A 24611-nucleotide genomic window follows, 5' to 3' on the forward strand; every position below is an offset into this window, starting at 1 on the left:
TGCTCTAGGGTTAAGGACTTTTAAGTGAGCGGGGAGGTGAGCCAGGAAAGGGAGGGCAGCGATGCAGGGAGCACTGCTGAGCTACTGGATTCAGACCTTTGAAAACAGTGTCCACGAGCCTCAGAGTCGTCCGCGGAACGGTGAGTAGGCTGGGGTCTCGCTTCGGGTACGCGAGGGCTCACTGGCTGCCCAGGGACACCAGCCTGACCGGCCCACACCTCTGCCCGATCATCCCTTCATCCAGTTCTCTGCATTTTACCCCTTGGGTGCGCTTTCTCTTCCCTGCCTGACTACTAAACTCGCCTTGTTTCTCCAGATCATTCTATCTTAATAACCAGAGGGCTCAGATCCTCGCTCCCCTGCCCAGCCCTCCATCACTAAAGTTCTGACAGCAGCAGCTTTGCGAACTCGCGGCTCTGCCTGCCAGCTTCTCAGGCTGCAGGCTCTGCTGTGACTCCCACTCACTTGGAGCCACAGTGTCGGAAATCAAAGCCCCTGGGAGCCGCTCTCCAGCAATGACAGAGAACAGTCCCCTGACGTCCTCGCCCCTGGAGTGGAATAACTCTGAAGCACGTTTTTCAGCTGTCCAGGGGTCTGAGCTGAAGTGCTCAGGGCGGTAACTGCTGGTTGGTGCTCCCTGTGTTGGCCGCCATCCCTCTCCCTGCCCACTTTGCCCACCCCCTAACAGTCCCTCTTGGGATCATCTCCCAGTGAACCTGCTGGCCCTTGAACCCTTGTCTCAGAATCTGCTTCTGTGAGGACTCAACCTAGGACTCCAAGTAATCAGATCCTGATCCCAACATCATTGTGTGGGTGATGGCTCTATGGACTGAACTGTCTAAATTCCATAGCAAGATGGATAAGGTCCTCCAAGATCTTATCAAGATCTTGTCCAGCTTCACCTTTCCCCAATCCTTTCCCCACTACATCCTTCCGCCTGACTCCCACATACCAGCTATGCTCAATTATGTGTGGTTCTTGGAAAATATTCCAATCCTCAACCCTTTGGCCCTGTGCCATATTAGTCTCTCTGCCAGGAACACCCGTCCCCACCATTCATTAGTCTCCCTCTCACTAGGCTGAGTGAGAGGTTGCAGGCTTCCCTGACCACCTCCCACAAGCTGGGTGACCTGTCCTCTTTTGTGCTCCCAGACCACTCTATCGTCATATTGTCTGTCTTCTCCCACTAGACTGTAATTTCTGGCATGCAGGAACTCATCTTATGTATCTTCAAATCCCAAAGTCGAGCATCATACCTAGACAGAATAGGTTTTGAAAAATGCTTGATGAATTAATACAGAAAAAAGTAGTAAATGAACAAAGTTTTTAATTTTGGCAAGGGAATAAGACAAATCCTCTAATACAAGGTATGATATGGTGAGATCATGAGGAAAATCTAAACCACTTTGTGGGCAGCCAGCAGGGACAGGGGAGCCTGATGGGCTGCCTTCTATGGGGTCGCACAGAGTCAGACACGACTGAAGTGACTTAGCAGCAGCAGCAGCAGCGTAGAGACAAGGCAGTGATGACTTTCTTGTAAAAGAGTTGAACTTTGGCTTTGAAAGTCATCAAGGATGGTGATAAACAGGCAGTGGAACTGGAGATGATGAGGAGAAGGGCGAGGAGTCATTCCAGAGGGAGCCCTGAGCACGAATGGCCTGAGATCCCAGGCCAGCACTCAGGAGAGCTTTTGTGGGGGCAGTGAGGAACGTGCAGATGGGGGTGCTTCCTCTGACCATGTAGACACTGTCTCCAAACGTGTGACTTTACTTATTGTTTCATATACTGACCCTCCCCGGGCTCTGCCATCTTTCCTTCCTTCCTCAGCTTCCTCTGTTAGTGGGTGAGGTTTCCTGTTAGTCGTTCTGAGAATTGTGGTTTTCATAGCTTCGGAGACCAGGAATGCCTGCCAGCAAAATCACCACTGAAGATCCCCAAGAATTCCAAGATACGATTCCTCACTCTGCTAACCCGGGCACTCTAGGGAGCACCAGCCTTGCAGGGGGTTAAGCTGCTCTCCTCACTGTGGGGGTCCCTCCTTGACAGAGAATTCAAGGCCACTAAGGAAGAGCCCTGTGCCCTCCACTTTTTGCCCAAAGCCAAACTGTAATGACCAGGATGCTTGCTATTTAAAGGAATCCTGCTATGAATCATTTCCAGGACAGAGACTCTTGTAAAGTGAATTGCCATTCTTTTCTATTTTTTGATTAATAATTTGAAAAAAAGCCTATATAAGGTAAATTTCCATTTTCTAGAATCCACACACTATATATGTATATATGTGTGTGTATGTATATAAAACTATGTAGTAAAAGAAAGACTACAAAAAAAAACAATCAACATTCATAATAATGACAATAAAATACTACAACTCCTAGGATGACTTCTGAAAATTTAACTTGTTCAGTTGCTCAGTTATGTCCAACTCTTTTGCAACCCCATGGACTGTAGACCCCCAGGCTCCTCTATCCATGGGATTTCCCAGGCAAGAGTACTGGAATGGGTTGCTATTTCCACCTCCAGGGGACCTTCCCAACTCAGGGATGGAACCCACATTTCCTGCATTGGTAGCAGATTCTTTACTACTGAGTCACCAGGAAAAATTTAACTACTAGTTAATAATTTCTTATGGACAGTTCAAAAAAACCATTTGGTAGCAAAACTTGACTTGAACTAATGATAAATTATTTATATTTATTTGTCTCAGAGTAAATATTCATGACTTTTGCTGCAGACATATGAATGTATTTTGTTATAGGGAGCTGCCCTCAACCCTGCTGGAGGCGTTATATAACATGTAGTTCATGAGAGTTCATACTCTCAATTCCAGAATGCATTGGGCCTACAGGGTTTCAAATAAGGGATTACGATCCTGAACCCATATAAATTGTATTCATGTTTATGTTAGTGTTAGACATTTATTTCAACTCTGTGAAGTGGAAATAATGGCATTCCCTTCAAATTCCCGCCACTTTCCTGTCCCCCGCTGGACCCATACTTTCCCACCCTGCTCTTTGTCATAGGTGGCCAGCCAGGCAAACAGCCTCATTTCTGATGGCCTCTGGATGGCCAGTGTCAGGGGCTGGCTGGAGAACCAAAGGAAAAGGAGGTTGGAGTATCTTCTCCCCACTTCCTCCCACTTCAGTGTCGATCACAGGCACTACCTGCTTGCCTCCCCAAGTCAGGTCCTGCTGGGTGGCCCAATTCACAGTCACTGCTCCAGCCACTAAAATCCACCCCCCTTGCTCCTTCCTTCAGCTCTTAGAGACAGTATTTGCTCCCTACTCTTGCAGAAGGTGAATGCATCCACCTCCGTGTTTTTTCTCTGTACCCTGCCCACATCTCATAAGCAGCCCGTTTATTAGAGTCTCTCCATTTGAACTATCTGGAGTGAACGCTGTTTCTTGCTGTACCCCAACCAATATACTGACAAATCAGAGAGTCCCTGCAATGCCCTGTAAAATACACTGATCTGGGATCAAGAGGCTCAAGTTTCAGGACTGACTGACTTTGGGCAAGTCACTTCACTTTTCTGCTCCTTCGTTTTCCTATCTTCAAAGGGGCTGATAATGCTTATTTAAGAGCGTTCCTTGGTCCTGAGACAGATCAGTGTATGTAAGTGTTCAGGAAACTCTACAGAAATGCTAAGAATTCAAGAATGCTTAGGAAACTAGAATATGCAGTTATTCCAAATAGCCTAATCTCTCAGATCTTCTGGATAAGAATGTCTGCTTTGTGTCAGTTCAGACCGCTACAACAAAAACAGCATGGGTGGCTTAAGCAGCAAACATCTTGGGATGTCCAAGATCAAGTCTCTGGAAGATTTAGCGTCTAGTGAGGGGACACTTCCTGGTTTGCTGATAGTCATTTACTCCTTATATCCTCAGCTGATGGAGAGAGAGGTCTCATATCTTCTCTTCTTTTCATAAAGGCATTAATCCACCATTGGAGCCCCATCCTCATGATCTCACCTAACTCTAAGTACCTTCCAAGGCCCTAACACCTACTACCATCCCACTAGGGTTAGGGTTTCAACCTATGAATTTGGGGGAGTGGAACACAGACATTAAGTTCATGACGCTTTGTTAAAGCAAAGTCTACCTGTGCCCTGTGCTGAGACTGAGGTGATGAAACAGGAAAGTTCCCAGCCTGCCCTCGCTCTTCCCAATTGTGCACTTTCTTCGCTGCCTAAACTTAATTTTTATCAACCAGCTTCAGTGAGTGTCTCAGGCAGAAGCTTCTGTGCTTTGGCCTTACAAGGATAAATCTATTTTTTCTTGTCCATCTTTTGCTGTTTTGTAATTATTTGGGTTTCATTTTTATGATCTTCAATATTTTGTCCTGTTTGATGGACTTCTTTATCTGTTTTAAAGTCACATGTGTCCCCTAGAGTATAAAGTAATAATCTTTAGTAAGAACTCTATTGGGCTCCGCTGGTGGTCCAGTAGTTAAGAATCTGCCTTGTAATGCAGGGACATGGGTTCAGTCCCTGGTCAGGAAAGATCCCACATGCCACCGGGCAACTAAACCCGTGCGCCATGAGCACTAAGACCGCACCCTAGAGCCCGTGCTCTGCACCAAGAGAAGCGCACTGCAATGAGCCCAGGCACCACACCCAGAGCGTAGCCCCCAGTCTCTGCAACTGGAGAAAGCACGCACAGCAAGGAAGGCCCAGTGCAGTCATAAATAAATAAATATTTTTTTAAAAAGAACCCTATCACTCACTGAAATTCTCTTTACCACCTTAATCCAAAACTATTTCAGACAAGAATCTCCTGTGGATTTTTTTTTTTTTTATATCAGTAAGAATTTGTGCTTTGGCTTTAGAAAAATCTAGATCAATTTTTTTGTGTGTGGCCAAAATTAATCAGAAAGATTTTATTCTGTACTTCAGTCATATAGGCTCGGCCTAAAAATCTGCTCTTTTCCTGGAGTTGGTCATTCCAGCACTACATGGGTGTTCCCATAAAAGGGAACAATCAACAAGATTAAGTTACTTTGAGTTCTTAATTGGTTTGCCAGAACTTCCTCTTCCTATCACAAAACATAGCCTGAGCAGCACATTCAGTTTTGCCTAATTCTGCCTGGAACTTTAGTGAACAGGATACATTCTGGAAATAAAAGTGACTTCACATATAGATGACCAGTTGATACTTTTAACCTCCCAATAACCCTTATTATTATATGGGGCTTCACTCATAGCTTAGTTGGTAAAGAATCTGCCTGCCATGCAGGAGACCCTGGTTTGATTCCTGGTTTGGAAAGGTCTGCTGGAGAAGGAATAGGCTACCCACTCCAGTATTCTTGGGCTTCCCTTGTGGCTCAGCTGGTCAAGAGTCTGCCTGCAATGTGGGAGACCTGGGTTCGATCCCTGGGTTGGAAAATCCCCTGGAGAAGGGAAAGGCAACCCACTCCTGTATTCTGGCCTGGAGAATTCCATGGACAAAGGAACCTGGCAGGCTACATACAGTCCATGGGGTCACAAAGAATCGGACATGACTGAATCACTTTCACAACCCTTATTATTTATCTTTACCAAATCTAGTGTCAAAACGGCTTTGAGGGTTGTTCAAATTCTTTTGATCCCTGAGTTTCCTTTTACCAAATTTACTAGAAATAAAAAGGACATTCTTACAGGACTTGGAAACACTTTGATATGCAGACATTTTGATCATGCTAATTATAATTATATTTAATTTCTGTGACTTAGTAAACTTTTCCTTCTTGATAATTTATAGTTATATACCAAAAACAAACAAACAAACAAAAGACCAGAATTAATCTCTCTTTTGGTAAGACATTGCCTGATACCTCTGTAGTGTATGTGGTAACCCAAATGGGGAAGTCCTACAGCCTGGGTTCCAGGGCAGGAATGTATGTACCCCCACTTCCTAGACTTGCTATACCCGTCAAGGGCCACAGAATGAATGAATATTGCCTATTGTAAGTTAAACAGAAGTCCAATTCAGCAGAGCTGTCCCCATAGGCCCTTTTATCAAGGATTAGCGGACTTTTTTTTTATCAGGGCCAGGTAGTGAATATGTTAGGTTTTGTGGGCCATGTGGTCTCCACTGCATCTTCTCAATTCTGCCATTATAGTGTTAAAGTAGTCAGAAATGATAGGCAAGTAAATGGGCATAGCTGTGTTTCAATAAAACTTTATTTACAAAAGTAGATGTTGGGCTAGATTTGACCTGGAATCTTTTAGCTTGCCGTCCCTTGCTTTATTTCAGAGCAATTGCTATGTTGTACTGTAATTATCTGAAATGTGTCTCTCTCCTCCATAAACCTATATACTTCTAATGTAGATTCTCCCCTGTTAAACATTTTCAAAAATAAAGTCCAATCTTTGGACAACCCTTCATTAAAAAATTGATTCAGGCGAGTCATCAGTGGATACTAAAACAAGTGGGAAAGTTTAATGAGAAACAAGATATTTACATAGTCTCTAAATATCTCCCCACAACATACTTATTAATTACAAAAGGGAAAATAGTTATTTTACCAAGGAGAAATCTGACAAAAACCTCCTCAATCAAGTGATCAAAGTTAAAATACCTGGTCATGGGGTAAATCAACAGCATATGTCTCACTTTTGTATGATTCCTTCCAAAAAGAAATAATCTGAGTCCAGTTGTGTAAAAACATCAAAGAAACCCATACGGAGGGGCATTCTGCATAATACTTGGACTGTATCCTTCTAAATAGCATTGCTTCAGGAGACACATAATTTTTCGAGGCAGAAGCCTGGTGTGTATTGTGTCTCCCTTTGCTTGGCAAAGCAATAAAGCTATCTGTTACTGCTTCACCACTCCTCAGCCCCACCCCCTGCCAAAATATCGGTGCCATGAATGACAAAGACTGAGGAATTGGTTCAGACTGAAGAAGAGAAAAGAAACATGACCAGTGAAGGTGACATATAATCCAGGGTTTTCTTTTTATTAAGAAATAAAATCCTTAAAAAAATCCCTCTTATTGGGAAGACTGACAAAATCTGAAAATTTTCTGCAGATTGAATAATATTTCGCATTGAAGTTGACTTCCAGATTTTGATAATTGTGCAGTGGTTATGTTCTTGATTTTAGTAAATACGCACTTAAGTGTTTACAAGTAAAAGGGCAGCACAGCTGCAACAAGGACGCTGTCTCAGTTTGCCTGGGACTGAAGGAGCACCCAGATATAAGCCTTTTTCTAAAAATTAATTTTATTTATTTTTGGCTATGCTGGGTCTTCTGGAGAAGGAAATGGCAACCCACTCCAGTGTTCTTGCCTGGAGAATCCCAGGGATGGGGGCCTGGTGGGCTGCCGTCTATGGGGTCGCACAGAGTCGGACACGACTGAAGCGACTTGGCAGCAGCAGCAGCATGCTGGGTCTTCATTGCTTCGTGGGCTTTTCTCTAGCGAGCAGGGGCTACTCTCTAGTTGCGGTGCCCTGGTTTCTCATTGCAGTGCCTTTTCTTGTTGCAGAGCACAGGCTCTAGGGCGTGCAGGCTTCAGTAGTTGTGGAGTGTGGGCTCAGTAGCTGCAGTTCCCTGGCTCTAGAACACAGGCTTAACAGTTGTGTCACATGGGTTTAGTTGCTCTGAGGCATGTGGGATCTTTCCCCACCAGGAATCGAACCCATGTCTCCTGCACTGGGAGGCGAATTCTTTACCACTGAGCCACCAGGGAAGCCCCCCTCCCTACCCAGATACAGGATTTTTAATACTAAAATCCTTAAAGGCCCAGTCAAACTGGGAGGATTTGGTCACCCCAGTTGCAGTGAACTCTCAAAACGATTCAGAACAAAAATGCGTATGTGTGTGTGTCTGGGTGTGTCTATGTGTATGTGTCTGTGTGTATGTACATACATAAAATAAATGTGGTAAATGTTAACATTTGGGGGATGTGAGTGAAGAACCTTTGTACTATTCTTGCCACTTCTGTATGTCTAAAATTATAACAAAATTAAAAAGTTGAAAGAAAATAAACAGCATTTGTTGCTCAGTTGTGTCCAACTCTATGTGACCTCATAGACTGTAGCCTGCCAGGCTCGTCTGTCCATGGAATTCTCCAGGCAAGAATATTGGAGTGGGTTGCCATTCCCTTCTCCAGAGGATTTTCCTGACCCAGGGATCGGACCTCGGTCTCCCATATGGCAGGCGCAATTTGAAGAAATGTCCTCCTAGATAGATAGATTCAAATGTGTTTTTGGTGTCATAGTAATAAATAAGTCAGACAGGACTGAGCACTCATGCAGAAAATACAGTGGCCCAATGTAGGAGCCATGGTGAATAGCAGCCACCTTGACTTCAGGGGAAGGGAAGCCCTGCAGCACCCTCGCCAACACACCAGAAGCCTGTCTTAGGTGCCATGCTTTTAGATGCAAGTTAGAGCGGAGTTGGAAGATAACTGAAAGTCACAGTTCCCTCCGACTTTTCTTCAGGTACACTCTCTCGGTCTTCGGAACAACCTCAGGAGTGACTGTCAGAAACCTTTCTACAAATGAAAGGAAAATATCATGAAAGAGTTAAATACTTAATTAATGGAACACAAGCTACAAAAAGGGATGAAAACCAGGTATAAAAGCAGAAGACAACACAAATGCCTAATGGCGGGGCTGGACGGGGTGGGGGTGGGGGTGGGCAGTTAAACACCTACCGAGTCAATCCCTACAGGGGAATAGAAAGTGGCGTTTAGTGTTATTGAGTTAAATTAGTTAGTCGAATTACATTCAGTTTGTGTTATGTGAATCCCTTTGTGCATGCAGGTATATGTTTAATCTGAATGTGTATGTGTGTGTGTGTGTTCAGTTCAGTCCAGTCACTCAGTCATGTTCGACTTTTTGCGACCCCATAGACTGCAGTGTGTTAGGCTTTCCTGTCCATCACCAACTCCCGGAGGTTGCTAAAACTCATGTCCATCAAATCAGTGATGCCATCCAACCATCTCACCCTCTGTCATCCCCTTCTTCTGCCTTCCATCTTTCCCAGCATCAGGGTCTTTTCTAATGAGTCAGTTCTTCGCATCAGGTGGCCAAAGTATTGGAACTTCAGCTTCAGCACCAGTTCTTCCTATGAACATTCAGGACTGATTTCCTTTAGGATGGACTGGTTTGATCTCCTTGCAGTCCAAGGGACTCTCAAGAGTATTGTCCAACACCACAGTTCAAAAGCATCAATTCTTCGGCACTCAGCTTTATTTATAGTCCAACTCTCACATCCATACATGAGTACTGTGTGTATAAAGCTATATATTAATGCATATACACACATTTTGTGTTAATAGAAATGACAAAAGACTTCTCAAACTTTAGCGTTCATAAGAATCACCTGGTGAACTTGATATTAGTAAAATGTGTATTAATATCACTCTCTGCTCCTGGTAGCCCAGGAGGGCACCCATGAAATCTGCATTTCCAACAAGCACCTAGAATCTGAAAAGCTGTCAAACTATTTCTAATATTTTCACCTGGAGAGTAGGCATTTTTACTTTTTACTTAAAAATTTGTATTGTGTAAATATTTTTTAAACAAGCATATATCACTTTTATACTTTTAAAATCTATTTCTCACCCCTGCCTGGATCCCAGTCCTCTGACCACACCCCACAACCACTTGACAGCTACAGAACTCAAGACCAGCCCATTACTGGCAGTGGAGACTCAGATCCCAGGGGAACCAGAGTGCTGTGAGACTATCCTGTAAAAGTGAATCTTTCCAGATACCAGGCTTAAGGTAAGCCCAGGGGCTAATGTACATTTAGAAAACACATCTGAACTTCTGGAAGCCACAGCTGTGGCATCTCCAAAGAAATGGATGCCAGGGAGGCCAATGCACAACAAAAGCAGGTTGTGACCTCCCAGGGCAGCTGCTGGAAGCAAGGACAAAAGAAATCCCCAGCGACTAACTGTTCCTAGAAAAAAGAATAACTGGATTTTTTAATTTAGTGTTTGCAACTTGCTCTAAACTTGGGCATCTGTTTCCTCGCCCAAGATGGCGGCCCGCGGACGTTCTAGGAACCAGAGACGGCACCTGAAGATCGAGATGGCTGGGTCAGAATCTCTGCCATTGGGAGTGCCTGGAAGGGGTGCTGGAGCTTTTGGGTCACCCATTCCTGCTCTGATTTGCTTCCTGAACAGAGTGGGGAATGATGGAGAGAGAAGGGAACCACATACACAGAGAAGAAAGAAAGATATAAAGTCTAAATGGACCCAGCATCTTATCATTTCTCATCATTTCCATCACACACACATGGATGCAGCTGCCCATGTATCTCATCTAAATGACTGTGATGGCCATACATTTGGCAGTAGCAACAGCAATACCCATGATTGCCCTGCTTCTGCTCTTGTCACTTTCAGTCTGTTCTCAACACTGCAGCTGTGGTCATCTTGTTAATACTATATACATCAGATCGTGCCACACTGTTACCTCCAGTGGCTTCCCATCTCACTCAGAGTAAAGTTGAAACTCCTTACAATGGCTCATGAGACCCTTCCCAGTCTGGTACTCAGATGCCTCTCTAAACTAACCAAATACTAGTCCCCACCTTGATTACTTCTCTGTAACTCTGCTGACCTCCTGCTCTTCCTCAAGCTACCCAAACATTTCTTGCCTCTGGACATCTGAGCTTGCCCTTCCCTCAGCCCAGAATGCTTCTCCTGGGCTGACATATCTGCCTGACTTTCTTCCTCTTAAAACTCAGCTCTTTGCTCAAATAACCCTTCTTAGTGAAGCCTTCTCTTGCCACTATGTCTGTCTAGAACTGCAGCCTTCAGCACACTTTCTGTGCTTGACTTTTCTTCTTAGAACTTACAACCACCTAACATACTGCCATTATACATTTAACTTATTTGGTGATAATCTTTGACCCCTTTGGACTGAAAGCTCCATCAGTAAATGGATTTATTTGTTTTCAAGGCTGTATTCTGAGTGCCCAGAACATCTCCTGGAATACAGTAGACACATAAGTGTCTGTTGACTGATTGCTAAATGGACAAGAATCACTCTACTCAGGTTTCTGCATGTCCTGCCCCTTGTATTGAATTTGATGTAGGAATGTATTGGTCCCGATGTGGTGCATGGAATAGAGGACCTTTGGACTTAAGCATGCATGTGACTAAATACTCAGAAGCTTCAGACTGTTTGAAAGGTCTTCAAGTCCTAGCTACCCTTTCTCTTAAAGATCCCACATCTTAGAAAATTCTTACATCTTAGAAAATCTACTTAGATACCTACCTTCCACATTAAACATAATTTTGGGTCAAATTTTTTAAAAAGAACTATTATAATTTTGCTTCTGAAATCATTTGGCAGCGAGTGACACTGTAAATTTACAATTGGCTCTGACTTTCAGCAGTTATGCACTTAGGAATTCTTTAGAAGTGAAGTCAAGTCTAACCTTCAAATGGTCTCCAAATGTCATGAAATTTTCCTGAATAATCAATTCAACAGTTAATGAGATGGGGATAATGCTATACTATGTGGGCGTTTATGTAAGCCTTGGATTCAGGTTTTATAATATGAGAACAGATAATCATTTTCACTGGGGACTCAGCCAGGTTTACATACTCCTGGAATCTCATTGCACCCAGGTCTTGGACCTAGAAAATCCAACAGGTAAAATAGTCATGGCGAAAATTGAAGTGTCGCTTTATTGCCTGATAATGTGAGTCCTTGGCTGGTGGGAGACGTTCTGTGAGCATGGTGAAGAGCCAGTGGCCGTGGCTGAGCTCGTTGTGGTTGGGCTAGGAGTCTTCCTCCCAGACTGCTGTTATGCACAAGCTGGGCACCCATTCTTGATGTGTGGCAGACCTCTGGTGGCCAGGCAGACCACTTCCCTCCTGACCCTTGTCTCCATCACCTCCTGGGCTCTGGCAAAGGAAAATATTTTCACTTACATTTTATGACACTTCTGCAGAATTCTGTTGACTCATGTGAAACAAGATGGGGATTTTTCTGCAGCAGTTGCCACCTGGGGCAACAGATCTGTTAGTCAGATCATCTGCCAAGCTGGGCTGTTGTCTGTGCAGGGCATTTTTAATCATGTAACTTTCAAAACTGTCCCTCATCTGCAATGACATTAGTCTGGGTGAATTTTTTGCCCAGTGTTAAGCTGTCAGTGGTTGAGGTTTTCCTGTTGCCTTCTCTGGCAGAGGCACATTTATTTATCACAGAAGAGCCTGACTCTGAAAGGATCCATGCAAACTTCCTTCTGGAGCTGAAAAGAAAACATCTTATTCCTAGCCTGTGCCATCCACTGAAAACCTTCTCAAACCCAAAACTAGTGACTGTCCTAGGGGACAGATGTCATCTAAAGTAAGCGTGGACCATTTTGTTTGTTTTTCTTGCTAATGCTGCATGACTTTAAACTTACTCCATAAATAAAAGAGACAGGAGCACAATACTCTTTATACTTCCTACTTTCCTCCCAAAATGCTGACATTTCAAAACCCCATGTTGTTGTTCAGTTGCTCAGTCTTGTCTGACTCTTTGTGACCCCATGGACTTCAGCATGCCAGGCTTCCCTGTCCTTCACTATCACCTGAAGTTTGCTCACATTCATGTCCATTGAGTCTGTTCAGTTCAGTTCAGTCGCTCAGCCGTGTCCAACTCTGCAACCCCATGGACTGCAGCATGCCAGGCCTCCCTGTCCATCACCAACTCCCGGAGTTTACTCAACTCATGTCCATTCAGTTAGTGATGCCATCCAACCATCTCATCGTCTGTCGTCCCCTTCTCCTCCTGCCTTCAATCTTTCCCAGCATCAGGGTCTTTTCCAATGAGTCAGTTCTTCGCATAGGTGGCCAAAGTATTGGAGTTTCAGCTTCAGCATCAGTCCTTCCAGTGAATATTCAGGACTGATTTCCTTTAGGATGGACTGGTTGGATCTCATTGCAGTCCAAAGGACTCTCAAGAGTCTTCTCCAATACCACAGTTCAAAAGCATCAATTCTTCTGTGCTCAGCTTTCTTTATAGTCCAACTCTCACATTCATACATGACTACTGGAAAAACCATAGCTTTGACTAGTCAGACCTTTGTCGGCAAAGTAATGTCTCTGCTTTTTAACATGCTGTCTAGGTTGGTCATAACTTTTCTTCCAAGGAGCAAGCATCTTTTAATTTCATGGCTGCGGTCACCGACTGGAGTGATTTTGGAACCTCCCAAAATAAAGCCTGCCACTGTTTCCACTGTTTCCCCATCTATTTGCCATGAAGTAATGGGACCAGATGCCATGATCTTAGTTTTGCTCAGAGGACCATTGAGCCTGTGATACTATCTAAACATCTCATCCTCCCATATGTTTCCCTAAACAAAGCTTCATGAAAATATGTATTAAAAAATAATACAATGTTTTTTAGGTTATTACAACCCAAGAGGAGAGAGGCTGACTGCCTGTGGCTGTGGAAGGTAGTTTACCTCTCTTGGTAAACAGCAGGTATGTTTAAAAGGTTTAAAATGGAGATATGGTTGAAGACTTGAGATCCATGTATGCTTTTTCACTTAGACACGTAGGTAAGCAGTATTCTGCAACAAAGTTGCAAGCAAGATACAGTTTTTCCAATTTATTTTTTTAAATTGGAGTAAAGGTCCGTCTAGTCAAGGCTATGGTTTTTCAAGTGGTCATGCGTAGATGTGAGAGTTGGACTGTGAAGAAAGCTGAGAGCTGAAGAATTGATGCTTTTGAACTGTGGTGTTGGAGAAGACTCTTGAGAATCCCTTGGACTGCAAGGAGATCCAACCCGTCCATTCTGAAGATCAGCCCTGGGATTTCTTTGGAAGGAATGATGCTAAAGCTGAAACTCCAGTACTTTGACCACCTCATGCGAAGAGTTGACTCATTGGAAAAGACTCTGATGCTGGGAGGGATTGGGGGCGGGAGGAGAAGGGGACGACAGAGGATGAGATGGCTGGATGGCATCACTGACTCGATGGACGTGAGTCTGAGTAAACTCGGGGAGTTGGTGATGGACAGGGAGGCCTGGCATGGTGTGATTCATGGGGTCGCAAAGAGTCGGACATGACTGAGCAACTGAACTGAACTGACTGATAGTTGCTTTGGGGCTTCCCTGGTGGCTCAGACAGTAAATCCACTTGCAATGAGGATGACATTGGTTCGATCCCTGAGTTGGGAAGATCCCTTGGAAAAGGGAACAGCTACTCACTCCAGTATTCTGGCCTGGAGAATTCCGGCAGTCCATGGGCTCACAAAGAGTTGAACACAACTGAGCAACTTTCACACAAATGCACACATAGTTGCTTTACTATGTTGTGTTAGTTTCTGCTGCACAACAACATGAATCAGCTATACATATACACGTATCCCCTCTCTCTTGAGTCTTCCTTCCACCCCTCCATCGCACACCTCCATCCCACATCACAGAGAACCAGGCTGAGCTCCCTGTGATATACAGCCCCTTCCCACCAGCTAGCTACTTTACACATGGTAGTGTATATATGTATATGTCAATCTTCTCTCTCAATTAGTCCCACCCTCTCTTTCCTCCTGTATCCACAAGTCTGGTCTCTATGTCTTCGTCTCTATTCCTGCCCTGCAAATAGACTCATCAGTACTATTTTTCTAGGTTCCATATATATGTGTTAAAATATGATAGATACAGTTAACAAATATTTCCTATTCAGAAACACTCTCTAGAAAACTACACAGTGTTTAAACACATCAGACTCCTAAAGAATTTTTGTGGACATTTGCTACTCACCCCTCCAGCATGGAGTCTTCCTTTCTCCATGTTGATATTCTTTGAGGATACACATATTCCACCTTCACTGGTGGTCTAGTTGGGATTGACCCCAGCCCTGGCTCCAGGAATGAACTATAACTGGCTGAAACCAATCAATGTATCCTACTCCTCAAGCCATATGGGTTGGTCAGGGATGAGTTCATGATTCAATTTAGGTCAATGATTCATGGCGATAAACACTGATATTAAGAAAAGAGAAAGTTCAAAAAAGCAGCCTAAGTTTATACCTCAAGGAACTATAAAAAATGAGAACAAACTAAGTCCAAGTTAGTAGAAAAAAATGACAATAGGCTATATTAGTGAACGTAAGAGCTGTTTTGTTGAGAAGGTAAATAAAATAGACAAAACTTTAACTGGAGTTACCCAGAATAAAAGAGGGAGGGCTCAATAAGCAAAATTAGAAGTGAAAGAGGAGACATTAAGAGTAATACCACAGAAATGCAAAGGATTATAAGAGATCACTGGGAATAATCACACGTCAACAAACTGGACAACTGAGAAGAAATGAATAAATTTCTAAAAGCACGGGTGCATGCAGGCTTAGTCACTTAGTCGTGTCCAGCTCTTTGCTACCCCATGGACTATAGCCTGCCAGGCTCATCTGTCTATGAGATTATCCAGGCAAAAATACTGGAGTGGGTTGCCATTTCCTACTCCAGGAAGATCCAGGAGATCTTCTGGACCCAGGGATTAAACTCACGTCTCTTGCATCTCCTGCATTGGCAGGAAAATTCTTTACCACTGAGACACTTGGGAAGCCCTATACAACCTACCAAAGCTGAATCCTGAATAAAGAGAATATCTGAACAGATTGATTACTAGTAAAGAGTTTGAATCAATAGTCAAAAACCTCCAACAAGAAAAGTCCAGGAGCAGATGGCTTTGTTGCTGAATTCTACCAAATATTTAAAGAATTAATACCAGTCCTTCTCAGACTCCTCCCATATGGGCCAGGGAGACAGATGACAATCACAGGACTTATGTAGAATATTAAAAGAGTTTCTCTGTCCCGGGATCACACCTGGTGTGGTTGGTGTGAGGATGAGAAATTTCAATCCTGGGGAGAGAGCCCAGAGCTGCAGGTGGCTTTGGTGTGGGATCTGGAGCTGAAACTGTCACCACTGGAGAGACTGAAAGAGCCAGATCCTTGGGTGGCTTAGCCTCAGTGAAACCAGCCCTAGCTCTGGATTTTTCAGTTGTGTAAAACAATAAGCCACATCTAATTGAATTCTCTGTCACTTGCAACCACAAGAAATCTAAATGGTTCAAGGCTGCTAAAGCTACTCCTAGCCATGCCCAGCCAGCCTCTGAAGAAACTGCAATTTTGTGGTGACTGCGTCTTTGTTTCTTTGCATTTGCGACTTTTACCTCACCAACATACTCCACTCCTCTTTTTTCACATGGAACCCCATAGTTTCTTGTTTCCCAAACTCTCACTCCAGCCATCCTGGCTAACCCCACATCCTGGCTCCCGTAGAGAACCTGTGACCCAGGCATAAAATGGCATTCCAGCTCACAGGGCTATTTGATAGGATCACAGATGGGTGCGCTATTCCTGGATGGCCAATGAAAATAAGATCCAGGAGTTTCAGGTCTTATTAAAAAGGCAATTGTTGGGTATGCCGAGGGAGGAGGGGACATGTGTGCCACTACATGGAGAGAATATTCCCGAAAATGAAGCAATAGAAAGAAAAGAAGAAAAAGATATAAAGAGATGGTAAGAGAAGGACCAAGTCCTAACATTTATTGTCTGGGGCCTAGTCCAACCATGCCTGAGGCATGTTCAGCAAGAACTTCTTTCTTGTTAACAACAGTTTGATCTGGGTTTTCTGTCACTCAAATTTAGAATATTGATTATATAGACATGATTTTTTTTCACACTAAAATATTTTTATTTATTATAATATTCTTCTTTTCCCCTAGTACAAAAGTAATACATGATTAATGCAGAAAATCTGGAAAAGAAAAGAAAAAGCACAGAAAATAAAGCACTTTTCATACTACAACTCTGTAATGTCTGCTAACCTCTTCATATATGCTCTTTGAGTCTTTTTCATATGCATATTTATGGAATTCTATAATATAATTTCCAAATTATGCAGGTGCAGTATAATTTCTTTAATTCTTCCTTTTTAACAACTGAAGTAATTTTCTTTCTTCTTTTCCTTCTTTCTCTTTCTTTTTCCTGTTATTTACTATTTACTAACATAAACATCTATGTTGGTAAATCTTTGCACACATCCATGTCCATTTCCTTAGAAAAAATTCCACTGCCGTATGCATAATAAATTTCTCATGAGGTTGCTCCCAAGTTTTTATTATATATAATGCTTAAATAGACACAGTTGTACAGAATTAACTCCTAGAAGTGGAATTACCGGGTAGAGGGCATGCTTGGTGAAGGTCTTGATCAAATCGCCCTGCGGAAGGTTACTTAACCCTGTTCCTCTGCGGCTCCTCCCCATGATTGCACACACTGCATGTTACTATTACCTCATTACTATCAAGATGAACATATTCTTCATAGTTGGCTGGCTAATTGCATTGATATTTCCTTAACTTTTTATTTTCTATTGGAGTATAGTTGATTAACAATGTTGTGTTAGTTTCAGGTATATAGCAAAGTGATTCAGTTAGTTAAACATATACATGTATCTATTGTTTTTCAAATTCTTTTTCCCGTTTATATTGTTACATGATATTGAGCAGGGTTCCCTGTGCTGTACAGTAGGTCCTTGTTGATAACCCATTTTAAATACAGCAGTGTGTACATGTCAATCCGAAACTCCCTAAGTATCCCTCCCAACCCCCTCTTTACTCTTCCCCCTTGGCAGCAATTAATTCATTCTCTAAGTCTGTGAGTCTGTTTCTGTTTTGTAAATAAGTCCATGTACTGATTTTTCTTGACGTGCCTCTTTGAAACACAAAATTTGGAATTCCTTTACTTTTTTTTTCAGGAGGAACTGGATAGATAAGGGAATACCTCATTATTCAGTTATTTTAGTTATTTTTCTGGAGGTGAAAACAAAACAAAAAACCCTCCAGGCTCTAATGGATGCATTTTGGTTGGAAATACCCATTGCCCATGGCTTCAATTTTTTTCTGACAATTTTCTGCATTACTGACCTGCCATGAGTTAAGTACAATGACTTGAGAAGCACTATCGTCTAGGCACACTACTTGTGTAAAAGGAATTTGGAGCCAGACTTTCTGGATTCAAATCCCAGCCCTATGACAGCAGTTGTGTGACATTGGAAACATTGTTCCAAATCTCTGTGCCTCATTTCCCATATCTTAAGAATGATAGTACCTACTTCTTAGGATTATTATATCATTAAGGTAAAGTGAGTAAAGTACTTGTAACAAAACCTCCTGAAACAAGTTAAGCCCTCAATAAGTATTAACCATTAGTACTGAAATATAATTATAGCTAAACTATATTGAATGTTTACTGTGATACAAAAGAAAAACCATCCAACTTTATCTTCATCAACTTTCTGAATCAATTTCTTTTGTTATATTCATTTTATAAATGAACTAAGGTGCAGAGGGGTTAACTAACTTAGCCAAAATCTCTTTATTAACATGTGGAACTGGGACTAAAATTCATCTACATTACCTCTGGGAGAATATAGAGGACAGGTGGTTCACATTTAAATTTTTTTTTAATTTGAAAAGCAGTACTTTTAAATTACATAAAAGTGTAATTTAATTTCCACTTGCAGGTAAAACTTCACATTCTGTCTTCCTATCACTTAAATCTAGCATTAGAGCATTTTTACCCAGCAACCTAATACATATTTAATGATGCCAAGTATCACAAAAGGCAGGAAATTTTTAAACTGTTTAAAGCTAATATATATATAATATATAGCTATATATATAAAGCTGTAATACATATATATACATATACCTAATACATATATATATATATATATATATATATGTACTATATAATATAGGAGAAGGCAATGGCACCCCACTCCAGTACTCTTGCCTGGAGAATCCCATGGATGGAGGAGCCTGGTGGGCTGCAGTCCATGGGGTCTCTGGGAGTCGGACACGACTGAACGACTTCACTTTCGCTTTTCACTTTCATGCATTGGAGAAGGAAATGGCAATCCACTCCATGTTCTTGCCTGGAGAATCCCAGGGACAGGGGAGCCTGGTGGGCTGCCGTCTATGGGGTCGTGCAGAGTCGGACACGACTGAAGTGACTTAGCAGCAGCAATATATAATATATATCACTCACCTAGAGCCAGACATCCTGGAATGTGAAGTCAAGTGGGCCTTAGAAAGCATCACTATGAACAAAGCGAGTGGAGGTGATGGAATTCCGGTTGAGCTATTTCAAATCCTGAAATATGATGCTGTGAAAGTGCTGCACTCAATATGCTAGCAAATTTGGAAAACTCAGCAGTGGCCACAGGACTGGAAAAGGTCAGTTTTCATACCAATCCCAAAGAAAGTCAATGCCAAAGAGTGCTCAAACTACCGCACAGTTGCACTCATCTCACATGCTAGTAAAGTAATGCTCAAAATTCTCCAAGCCAGGCTTCAGCAATATGTGAACCGTGAACTTCCAGATGTTCAAGCTGGTTTTAGAAAAGGCAGAGGAATCAGAGGTCAAAATTGCAAACATCCGCTGGGTCATCAAAAAAGCAAGAGAGTTCCAGAAAAACATCTATTTCTGCTTTATTGACTATGCCAAAGCCTTTGACTGTGTGGATCATTATAAACTGTGGAAAATTCTGAAAGAGATGGAAATACCAGACCACCTGACCTGCCTCTTCAGAAACCTGTATGCAGGTCAGGAAGCAACAGTTAGAACTGGACATGGAACAACAGACTGGTTCCAAATAGGAAAAGGAGTACGTCAAGGCTGTATATTGTCACCCTGCTTGTTTAACTTCTATGCAGAGTACATCATGAGAAACGCTGGGCTGGAAGAAGCACAAGCTGGAACCAAGATTGTAGCGAGAAATATCAATAACCTCAGATATGCAGATGACACCACCCTTATGGCAGAAAGTGAAGAGGAACTCAAAAGCCTCTTGATGAAAGTGAAAAAGGAGAGTGAAGAGGTTGGTCTAAAGCTCAACATTCCAAAAAGCAAGATCATGGCATCTGGTCCCATCCCTTCATGGCAAATAGATGGGGAAACAGTGGAAACAGTGTCAGACTTTATTTTTTTGGGCTCCCAAATCACTGCAGATGGTGACTGCAGCCATGAAAGTAAAAGATGCTTACTCCTTGGAAGGAAAGTTATGACCAACCTAGATAGCATATTGAAAAGCAGAGACATTACTTTACCAACAAAGGTCCATCTAGTCAAGGCTATGGTTTTTCCAGTGGTCATGTATGGATGTGAGAGTTGGACTGTGAAAAAAGCTGAGCGCCAAAGAAATTATGCTTTTGAACTGTGGTGCTGGAGAAGACTCTTGCAAGTCCTTTGGACTGCAAGGAGATCCAACCAGTCCATCCTAAAGGAGATCAGTCCTGGGTGTTCATTGGAAGGACTGATGCTGAGGCTGAAACTCCTATACTTTGGCCACTTCATGTGAAGAGTTGACTCATTGGAAAAGACCCTGATCCTGGGAGGAATTGGGGGCAGGAGGAGAAGGGAATGACAGAGGATGAGATGGCTGGATGGCATCACCGACTCGATGCACAGGAGTTTGGGTGAACTCCGGGAGTTGGTGACGGACAGGGAGGCCTGGCATGCTGTGATTCATGGGGTTGCAAAGAGTTGGACACGACTGAGCGACTGAACTGAACTGAAATGAATATATATATATATATATATATATATATATATCATTTGGTTATAGTGAACATTTTGTAGAGAAAAATATAAGAATGGAAAACACTATTAACGATGTTTTACATTCTTTCTAATTTTTTAAAAAAATTTAAACTTTTAAATATTGGAGTATAATTGCTTTACAACGTTGTGAAAGTTTCTGCTGTACAACAAATTGAATCAACTATATGTATACACATATCCCCTCCCCGTTGATCCTGCCTCCCACGCCCCCATCCAGCCCTTCTAGATCATCACAGAGCACAAAGCTGAGCTCCCTGTGCTTTATAGCAGATTCCCACTAGCTGTCTGTTTTACACATGGTAGTGTATATATGTCAATACTTCTTTCTCAGTTTGTCCCACCTTCCTCTCCCCTACTTCCATGTTTTAAATTCTTAACAGACTTCTTGTGGCTTTTCAATATATGTTTGGGAATCATTGTTGTAATTGACATCTGTGTGCATTTTGTCAGATTGGGTTCAGCTAGATATTCAAGTCCTCTAACCACAAAGTCCAGGAAAGCTTGGCCTTATAACATTTCAGTTTATAACCGTGTTGGTAGTCAGAAAAGACGGCACTGCTTTTACTTAATAAAGATTAGTGCTCCAATGTTGGGTAGATGTTTATATTGGTTCAGGGTGTGATTGGTGACGTAGATTGAGGGGAGAGAGCAGAATAGTTGAGAGTGAAGTGTTATTAGCAATAAAAGATAAGCTCTTCCAGAAAAATAATAATAGTTTTGAAATAGGAATGAACCTCCCAGTCAGTTCAACCCCCTACTGAGAGGTGGGGTCAGGCAAGTCTCTCTGCAAAACCGATTACATAATATTTTTTCCCCCTTAGGAAGTTTCACAACCTCTTTTATAAACTGTTAATGTGCTTATTCAGTCGTATCATGGGGAAAGGTAACTAATTTTTAACTTTAACCAGGATGGCTTGACCTTTCCATGATCACTGTGGTGAACCAATGGGGCTTACTGTTGCATAACCTTTCTTTTACTCCTCATCACAAATTCCATCATAATACATGATAAATACAAAAATCGAACACAGTTTATTTTCCATTTTACTTGATTAAAATACTCAGCTTTAAATGTATTACTATTTAAATGATCTCTCATCTTATTCACTAAACCCATCATCTGCGTCAAAAACATTAGGCTGGCACACACCTATCCAGCCCTACATCCAAGCAAATGTGTTTTGAGGAAGGGACCACTTCACTGGGCTTTGAGATGGACAGAGGCCATCTGACAAATCCACATCTGAAGATTTGTAAAACAAAGAACTTTGCATCGGCTCCTCCAAGAACTAGTATGGCAGAAGCTTTGCTGACTGTGAGTTTAAAGGGTAAGATGGAAACTCCCCAACATCTTACTCATTTGTGTGTGGTCCCAGGAGAGATACCAAGTCCCTGAGCCTCTGTTTCCTGCTCTCTAAAATGAGCTCAGCAAAGGATCCATGGGCTATATGTGTAAACACAAAGGATACCTATTATTTTATTACTTCTGGGGGAGACATAATGTTCATCACCTGGGGAAATAAACTTCGGCCTCCAAGACTGTAGCTTCAACTGCCTTAAATGGAAGGAACCTGACCTGTGAACCCTAGCTCGGTTGAAAGTAGACTCTTTCTGGTAGATTTTTGTTTTGTTTTGTTTTTTCAGAAATTCACAGTAGGATTAGAAACAAAAAGAAAGTACTGAAACATCTTTGCCTGTTTCATACAATCTTGGAGTTGTTGCTTTTATACTGAAAGATGATTTAATAGGAACCACTTTGTCATTCCAAATTATCTCTAGATTAGCCTTTGCTTGGATGATAAAATACTAGATGAAATGACATTTTTAAAACTTCTATTATAAAGCATTGCTTCCCAAATTCATGCATGCCCAAGTACAATACACTGTGCTAAAGTAGTTAAGAGTCTGAGCTCTGGAGTCCTACCACCTTCAAATTCGGCTTTTGCCGCTTATTAGCTGTGTGACAAGTTACTGAAGCTCTCTGTGCTTCAATTTCCTTATTGTTAAATATGAATAATAAAAGTATGTACCTCATAGGATGGGCTTCCCTTGTGGCTCAACTGGCAAAGAATCCACCTGCAATGCGGAGACCTGGGTTCCATCCATGGGTTGGGAAGATCCCCTGGAGAAGGAAAAGGTTACCTACTCCAGTATTCTGGTCTAGAGCATTCCATGGACTGTATAGGCCATGGGGACACAACGAGTCAGATAAAACTGAGCAACTGTCACGTCATAGGATTGTAGGGAGAGTTTGCTAAATTAACAAATGTAAAATACTTAGAATATTGTAACTGCTGTATTTAGTGTTAGCCCTTAGAACAGTGTTTGGCAATTAGCAGGCACTGAGTAAATATTAGCTTTTATATTACTGTTTTAAATGATAGAGACTGTGATGCAGGAGAGTGGGAAGAGCTCAGGAAGGGAGATTAGAACAAATCCATTTAGTTAATACACTTTAGTCATTGTATCTACAATGTTTATCAAACTAATTACCTTTCTTGAGAGCAACGTTTGCCTGGGCGTCCAGAGATGCCCAGAATTCAAGATTGGAAGCAAACATGAAGCTCTAATAACAGGTAATTAGAAGGAGCTCACTTAAAAAAAAAAAAAGTTTGCTTTTTAATGGAGCTTTAAATGAGCTCATGGGAAGTTTATTATAAAATGCTTGCCTGCACCAAATGCCTTAATGGGAAAAACCTTACTGCGATTCAGTTGTTTAAATAATACACAGGCCATGTTCTTTCTGAGAGACTTTGTTCCCACTATGGGAGTCAAAGATTTCTTTGACTGTCCCAAGGTATTCCAAAACAATCACAAAATCACATTTCCGAGCTATAATAGGAGGGAATTTAGAAACCATCTCCTCCTAAGCTCTCTTTTTATAGCTGAAGAAACAAATCCAACAGGGTTAAAGGATTTGCCTGAGGCAACTCAGCAACCTCCAACCTTGGAGCTCAAGTCAACCCCCACTTTCTTTAATTCTTAGTTCAGGAGAGAGGGGGAGAGGAAGGAAAGAGGGAGTGGTAGAGGGGAAAGGATGTTGCAACTTGCAGATGGGGAGCACCCCAAGTTCTTCCCTTTCACACAGAAAAAAAGGATAAACTGATCACATACCTGTAGAAACAATTATGGTTTACCAGAAAATGTGTCGAGGCTAAGCAATGATCAACAAGCACTCAAGGAGCAAGTTTATTGGCTGCAGGTGTGTTTCTTGTTTGTTGATTTTTTTCTTCATTGGGACTAAAACCTGAGCATTTTGAGATGCCTGTGGACTAACAGCGTAGCTAGCTACCCAGTTGGTGAGGTTTCACTCTCCCGGAATTACTCTAGCGAACAATGTAACCTGACACAGTATAATAGGTCTCTATGGATGGCTATAGCTACTGCTGCTGCTGCTGCTGCTGCTGGGGCTGCGTCACTTCAGTTGTGTCCGACTCTGTGCGACCCCACAGACGGCAGCCAACCAGGCTCCTTCTGCACCCCTACCACACTCATAAAACCCTACAGGAACCATCTGGGAGCTGGACTCAGGAAATAGGGACTCAAAGATGTGGGTCGTTCCATCTCAAGGAAGTTACAGCTTCCCAACCTCAGGTGTCCACCATCCAGAAAAGAGATTTCTGTAAGAAGTAGACCCTATCATAAGAGCACTCAATTTCACATATTCAATGGGGAAGATCACATAACTAGTTACTCAACTTTACAGGTACTTGCAAATCACCTGCTCTGTTCCCTCTGTGAATAAACAAAGCCTATATGCAAATGGTGAACACCCTGTGTTTGACCAGGTCTCCTGAGCAGTGTGGGTCTCATGTCAGTGGAGACTTCACGGGAGGGTTTCCGTCTCCCATCTTTAACTTGGTGGGTTATCATCCAGTTATTCTGATTTCTTTAAGTGTATGTGACATCCTACGTCTGCTTAGATGTTTCTGCCAACCTGACTTCCCCGGTATGCTAATGGGTAGACAAAACTGAAAGAGATAAGAGAGAGATAGGTCTTTGCAGTTAAGCATGGGGCCCATGTGCAACTCTCAGAACTGT

The 24611-nt window shown here is 42.3% G+C and overlaps 1 long non-coding RNA gene across 2 annotated transcripts; it reads right to left on the minus strand.

The window, feature by feature from the left end:
• Nucleotides 1-10878: 10878 nt before the first annotated feature.
• LOC129657732 (uncharacterized) lies at nucleotides 10879-24380 on the minus strand. 2 transcript variants are annotated; one of them, XR_008717043.1, is made up of 3 exons: nucleotides 23685-24380; nucleotides 22601-22692; nucleotides 10879-11853 (listed from the first exon to the last, which is right to left on the minus strand). It is a non-coding gene; the product is annotated as an uncharacterized LOC129657732 (long non-coding RNA). The 2 variants fall into 2 exon arrangements; XR_008717044.1 differs by lacking the exon at nucleotides 23685-24380 and adding an exon at nucleotides 23064-23648.
• Nucleotides 24381-24611: the final 231 nt, after the last annotated feature.

This window comes from Bubalus kerabau, chromosome 7 (genome assembly GCF_029407905.1).
Source record: "Bubalus kerabau isolate K-KA32 ecotype Philippines breed swamp buffalo chromosome 7, PCC_UOA_SB_1v2, whole genome shotgun sequence".
Classification (NCBI taxonomy): domain Eukaryota; kingdom Metazoa; phylum Chordata; class Mammalia; order Artiodactyla; family Bovidae; genus Bubalus; species Bubalus kerabau.